Here is a 7,155-nt window from a genome sequence, read left to right on the forward strand (position 1 = left end):
CAGCTGCACTTAGCTGCACAACCCCACAAAGTTACATAAAAAGTCTCCCTTCAGGCATAAGATGCAGAAATACAGCTACACACACATCCTCTACACTTATTAATATAAGGTATCCATTCAAAGAGATACATCCAGGCTCGGGTGTCCAGACATACAGGAGCATATACCCTGGATATGAGACCCATCCTTTTATAGGCATGGCAATTAATTTGTCAGTATTTGGCAATGTAGGCGTGGTGTGGTGGAAATAGCATGGGTTTTGGGCTACAGAGCTGGGTTTGAATCTAAGTCCCATTATCTCCAATCTGCTTGAACTTTCTCAGTCTCAATTTCCTCCTCTGTAGAACTGGAGCCACATCTGCATCATGGATTTCTTGTGAGGACGTCATGAGATATAATACAAAAAAAGCTTTTAAACTGTTAGCTTCATGAAGGCAAGGACCTTCGTGAATGAGGTCATGCATGTTGAGTAATTAGTAGAGCTTCGGCATAGAGTAGGTGCTCAATAAATGCTGCATAATATCATGATAGGCACCCACTACTTTATCCTCAACACCTACTATAGTGCTTGACATACATTTTAAAGTAAATTTATGTAAAAAAAAAATTTTAATTTAAAAAAAGGTGGAATACCCTGAAGGTCCAGTGGTTAGGACTCGGCACTCTCACTGCCATGGCCCAGGTTCGATCCCTGGTTGGGGAACTAAGATCCTGCAAGCCACGTGGCATGGCTAAAAAATTAATTAATTAATTAATAATAAATAAATAAATAAGGTAAATTCGTGTTAAATTATGCCTAGCTCATGGTTGATATTAATAGGATAGCAATTAGAAAAAGAGGGAGGTGGAGAAGTAATGATGACTTAGTGGGTGTTTTCAATGTGCCAAGCACTGTCCTAAACAAGTACAGGAGGTTATTTCATGGACTCCTCTCAGCAAGCCTCTGGGAACGGGCCAATCATGTCCATTTTGTAAATGAAGGAAGTGGGCACAGAGAGAAGCAGCTTGTCCAAGGTCACGTAGCCGGTAAGTGGAAGGGAAAGGATTGAACCCAGGTGGCCTGACTCCAGAACCTGCTCAGGTTGGGGGTGATGCAGAAAAAAGTATGGGAAGAGCCTTACTCTTCAGGAGGACCCATGTGTACTTGGGGCTGAGTCACATATTGAGGCTGCCTCCGTGAAAGTCACCTTGAATATCCCACTAATCCTACCAAAGTCATAGGCTAGAGGCTTGACGACATGTCTGGTGGCAGGTCTGTGCCAGGTAAGTGGGCAGTGCTAGCTCTGAGGGGCTCTCAGACCTGTCACCTGCCCCAGTGTGGGCAAAACCTCCAAACCTGGCTGAGACCATCCTGTGCTTCCAGCTTCACTGTCTCATCAGCCTCTAACTGATCTTTGGTGCCAACTAGACTTCTCTATTTTGAAATAGTTTTAAAGGGGATGAACCCAAACCCAAAGGCCCTGGGCGTGGGCACATGGCAAAATACGACCTCCTACCTTCCATCTTCCTGCTTTGGCCACTGTCATTTTTGCTGCCACCACTTGAAAGCCAGGAGACCACAGCCTGAAGGCTGGGAGACCACAGCCTGAAGGCTGGGAGACCACAGCCCTTCTCTCCATCCTCATGGTACCCTTCTTGCCGGGAAGCAGGTCAGCTGAGACAGGGGCTTGGTCATAGGTTGGATCCAGGTGGATCCACACGCAATCCAAATCTTCCACACGGCCTCAAGGCCAGTCTTTGTCTGGGTCTGACTCTTCTCGGTTTCTCGTGGGCTTATCTCCACTTCCTCGTGTCTACAGTCCCCTCCCCATCCCAGTCCTAGAGACAGTGAGGGCTCATGGACCTTCCTGAATGGCCCTCCAGGCCTCAGTTCAGCCAAAGAGTCCCAAGGCAGCCCTTGAGAAGTGAGACACCCCCTGTCCAACTCAGGAAGACTCAGGGGCACCCAGGGGCCTCTTCCCACTCCCCGTGCTGCTCTGAACATCCCATCTTTCCTCACTCAGAAGTATAGCGCGAGTGGGCACAGGGCGGGGGCGAGGGGTACATACTTCCCTCCTGCAACTTCCAAGAAGAAAATCATTTTTTATAACTGTTGGAATCCTGATTGAGCTGTCAAAAGTACATGAAACCAGCTACATGAATGGTAAACTATCCATCAGTCACAGGCCTATTTGTTCTGAGACAGTATAAACATCACACATTTTTCTTCAAGATAGAAAATAATACTTACCCCATCACACCCAGGTGATTTGGCCCCCAGTCCCCAAAGTAACTTATTAGTCATACTGGTCAGTTCCCTTCTTGTCTCCCAAATCATTTTATTCTTTTGCCCACCAGTCCCACTTTCCTTGAAGCATTAACTCGGTTCTTCCTATCAGCTTTCTATCTGTTTAAAACCAGATTTAGCACCCTGTCCCAAAAATTAGTAAGTGCTAAGGAGAATCATGAAGGAAATCACTCTCGAAGATATGAACTGGTTTGGATTCCAGTGTACAAATTCTAGTCCTCTGGATGAGCACTGACACTAATGGATAAATGGTCAGCTCCCGATTTGTCTTCTGAAGAGTGTGATGAGTTCCCTCTGTGCCCATCTGGTGCCTGGTCACTGGCCTGGGTCGGTGGGAATGATGAAGAGGATGCATCCATCTTTTTGGTTGAGAACTCTCCCCCTGCACACTGGGACAGGGCTTTGTCCCTTACAGGCACTCCGAACTAAAGGGAACACATGACAGGAACTTCGATCTTTTTTGAGCCAGCTGAAAGAGGTCATGGTTTCCTCTTTTACCTCTCCTCCAGTCTCCCACAGCTTGGCTTCCACAAAACTTGACCCAGGGCAACGACTCAGCTGCCAATGATAGATAGGTAGAGATTACTGGCTGGCTAGCTGTCTGTCTGTCTGTCTATCTGGCTGACTGGCTGGCTGAATGGATGGATAAATGAATGGATGAATGGGTGGATGAATGGATAGATAGATAGATAGGGAGATAGATTTAAACACACCCCAACATACATATACCCACACTGATCATACAGTCATATTCAGTACTGCATAGGAGTTAAGGGCAAAGGTTCTGAAGGCATCCATTTAAACCTACCTGCTCCTTACATCTCTAGTTGTGTGACCTCAGATAAGTTAGTATTCAGCATTTTTCAAAAGGAAAATGAGAATAATAATAGGATCTACCTTGTGGGACTGAGAGGATTCAATAATAGCCACAGTGCAGGGCCTGGCATGGAGTAAATGTTCAGTAACTAATTACTATTACTAATACCATCACATTATATACACTTTGCACACACTTGTAAACACTTAAGTAAATCAGAACCTCTTCTAAACTTGAGTAATGCACACATGCACAGGCTGACAGAAGTATAGGCCAACATGGAGGTGGCATAGAGCAGTGGCTGGGAGTACGCTAGGAGCCAGACAGCTCAAATCCAAACTCTGCCATTTACTAGCTGTATGATTTGGAGCAAGTTACTTAACTTCGCTTTTCTCATCTATAAGATGGGAATAATAATAACAGTTCCTCCTTTATAGGATTATTCTGAAGGTTAAATTAGTTACTATTTGTAAAACACTGTGTGTTTGATAAACAGAAATAAATCTCACAATCTTGTAAAAGCTAATACCCGTCTAGCTCCTAGAGTTTGCAAAGCACTGTCACATGTATAATCTTATAGATCTTCTCTATAAACTCTAAGGCAGGATTATTATCACCCCATTTACAGATGAGGAAACTTAGGCTAAAAGAGATCGATGATTTGTACAAAGCCTGGTAGCAAGTGAGCCAGTGAATGGCAGATAAGCCAGGTCTCTTGGCTTGAAATTCCATGTTCTTTTCACTAAGCAACATACACCCGGAGTGCGTGTGTAGGTATGTAAACTAAGGAGGCTTCCTCTGCCTTTGGATTGGATTCCCCAACCCTCCTTCCTCCCTCCCATCTCCCCTTAAGGGTCCCCACCCCTAGGGATCGGTCAAAGCAGTAGTTCTCAAAGTGTGGTCCTGGCCTGCAGCATCAGCATTATCTTGAAACTTGTTAGAAATGCAGATTCTCAGGCCCCCTCAGCTGCTGAATCAGAAACTGTGGGCATGGACTCAGCGGTAAGTGCTGTGGAAGTTCAGGAGAACAAGGTGGGCTGGGGGAAGCGTCTGGAAGAGGAGAGGCTGGACCCAGGCCTTGAACAAGGAGTAGAATAGAGAACTGTGAAGAGGCGGGATGAATACCATCTGATGAGAGTAGCTGAGGAGTCTGGCCTGTTGCAGTGAGGGTTTCGGGTTGAGAGTGTGCTGAGGCTGAAGCCATTTGGTGCGTGTCTTTTGGTCTCTTCCGGACACCGTATCCTGTTAAATGATCTGTCCTTGAATATCTGGAGAGAGGCTTTGTGGGAATTTGTCCTTTAGATTAGCCCCAGTGGGCCCCTCCTGCAGGGTCAGAACACTGCCAGAGTGGCAGATGCCCTCCTACCACCCCACTCCCTAGATTTGTCCCTAAAGTGGCAGCCCTCAGCCCTGAATAACTGCAGGGGACCCCAGCCTCATTCGCATCAGGCCCAGATTCACAAAGTGAGGGGCTATTTTGCAAGGGGGATGGGAGGCAACTGTGGCCTTCCCCTCCCCACTTCTCCTCTGGGGCCTGAGCCAGGGCCAGCAGAGTCACTGGAGCAGCCAGCGGCCCTGCCCAGCATGGCGCTCCCTCCACATGCACCGCGTGTGTGCACGTGAGGCTGAGACACTGGGCTGGGAAGAGTCCAGGGTGAGCTGGCCAGGGGCTCCAAGGCTGGAGAAGAGCAAGCCCAATCCCAGCCCCCTTCCCAGCCCACTGTGTCCTGCCCGGGGCTGCCACTAGGAGGCTAATGAAAAGGGAAGAGGCAGGCCAGGGCTTGGGCCAGCAGGAGACAGCAAGGGGACAATGTGAGGCAGGAGGGGGGTGGCCCTCAGGCAGGGACAGACAATGTCCCCATATGGGAAGCAGACGGAGCCGCCCCGCCCTCCTTGGTCCCGGGGCCTCTGCGGCGGCAGGCAGCACAGTCAGCTAAATGTCACATCCTGAGCCCTCCGAGCTGCTGCGGCAGGAAAAGGAGCAGAAGGAGGGGGCCTCTCAGTTCAGCAAGTGTCCCACGGAGGACTCCACGGGGCGCGTGAAACCAGAAACACACCCACAGCCCTCACGTGTACACACGCACACTCAAGTCACTTTCTGCGTTTTCCAAATATTTTTAAATTTCACCATAATACATGCCAAAAGTAAAGGAGTAAACAATACAGAAGTATGCAGAGTAAAAAATAAAAATTCCCCCATATTGCCGCCCGCAACTCCCTTTTTCAGAAGCAATTATTTTTAATACTTGGTTTCCAGGAAAGGCCATTTTCTATTTTAAGTCCAAGCTGGATCTGCTGCGGGTCATGGTGTTGTCAAGCCAGGCTTTCCCTGGAGCCCAGCACTGCAGAGTGCAGGCTGGGGGGCGGTAGAGACTCACACACCGTTCTCCTCCACCCGTGGTCCCAGGCTGTGAATCATCTGGAAAGGTCCCGTTTCTACTCACCTTTACCATTTCTCAAGTATTAAGAAAAATCCCTCTTTATTAATGCTAAACCCCATATTTAGTTTTATAAGTTTCTCTCTGTCTTTAAACTGTAGTTCAGCTTGTTTGTTTTTGCTCATAAATTATTTTTGCTAGTAATCAAAAGGAATGAAGGAACTTTTTAGAATTTCACAGTGACATGAGGCCTGGAACATTTTGAGCATCCAAGCCCACCCAGGCTCTCCTCTTAGAAGGCATGAACATCTGAAAATCAAGCGGAGATTCTGCTCCCCTCTGGGACTTGGGATTATACTAGTGTCTTCTCTGGGGGAGGGAACTGGCAATTACTGGGCCCCGACTATGTGTCAGACCCTTTACATGTTGTGTCAATCAGGGCTCACTTAATCACAAGTGATGGGAACCCAATTCGAACCAGTTTAGGCAAAGGGGAATCTACTGGAACAGATGTGGACATCTAGGTCATCAAAGCAAAGTTCAAATAACCAAAGAGCAGGAAGGGCAGAGTTGGTACAGAGCTTCAGGAACATTCAGAACGGGACCTGGATGAACACAGGATGCTCTGTCTCTGGAGTTTCACCTGCAGCTCCCACTAGCAAGGAAGGACCAACTCTCTACTCAGTTCCAGTGTGAAGGTTCCCAGAGAGGGACCCAGATTTGTCCCGCAGGTCTGGTGTTCAGTCTAGGACCCGGTGACTCTGGCCAGAGGTGGGATAGGGTCAGGAGACTCTCTCTGAGACCTCATGTTGGTTTCCAAAAGAAGAGACCACCACTCCCAGTGGGGCTTAACCAACAATACCAGTTGTCTACTACAATAAATCAGTTCTTCTAATCTTCACAGGTCTGTGAGGTAAGAAATGTTATCCCCATTTTACAGGTGAGTAAACTGAGACTCAGAACATAGACTAGTTACCCTAGAGCCTGGATCCAAAGCCAGGTCCATTTGACTCCAAAGCCCATGCCCTTGACATGTGTAACACCGATTTCCTTGAGAGATGGAACAAGCCGGGTGGCTTAACACAACAGAAATTTATTCTCTTACAGATCTGAGGGCTCAAAGACCAAAATCAAGGTGTCAGCGGGGCTATCCTTGCTCCAAAGCCTCTAGAGGAAGATCCTTCATTGCCTCGTCCAGCTTCTGGTAGCCCCAGGCGTTCCTTGACTTGTGGCAGCATCACTCTGCCTCCATGTTCACATGGCTGTCTTCCCTCTGTGTCTGTGTCTTCACCCAGCAGTCTCCTCTCCTCTTCTTATAAGGACATCAGTGCTATTGGATTAAGGGCCCGCTCTACTCCAGTGTGACCTGATCTTTTTTTTTTTTGGCCTTGCCCTGAGGCTTGCAGGATCTTAGTTCCCCGACCAGGGATTGAACCCAGGCCAGGGCAGAGAAAGCACCGCGTGCTAACCACTGAACTGCCAGGGAATTCTCCAGTGTGACCTGATCTTAATTTACATCTTAATTACACCTGCAAAGACCCTACTTCCAAATAAGGTCATATTCACAGGTATCAGGGGTTAGGACTTATTTGGACAATTTGGGGGGGAGCACAGTTCAACCCATAACAGACCTGGTCAGAGCTGTGCTTTGATAGATTAATTTAGTAGAGGTG

At 47.8% G+C, this 7,155-nt stretch overlaps 1 non-coding gene across 1 annotated transcript; it reads left to right on the top strand.

Moving 5' to 3' along the window:
* The first annotated feature begins 631 nt into the window (after window positions 1-631).
* Window positions 632-703, top strand: TRNAE-CUC (transfer RNA glutamic acid (anticodon CUC)). Its single transcript has one exon. It is a non-coding gene; the product is annotated as a tRNA-Glu (tRNA).
* The last annotated feature ends 6,452 nt before the right edge of the window (window positions 704-7,155 follow it).

The sequence above is a fragment of the Aethalodelphis obliquidens genome, unplaced genomic scaffold (assembly GCF_003676395.1).
Source record: "Aethalodelphis obliquidens isolate GAN/ISIS:26980383/991018 unplaced genomic scaffold, ASM367639v1 scaffold11, whole genome shotgun sequence".
Lineage (NCBI taxonomy): Eukaryota > Metazoa > Chordata > Mammalia > Artiodactyla > Delphinidae > Aethalodelphis > Aethalodelphis obliquidens.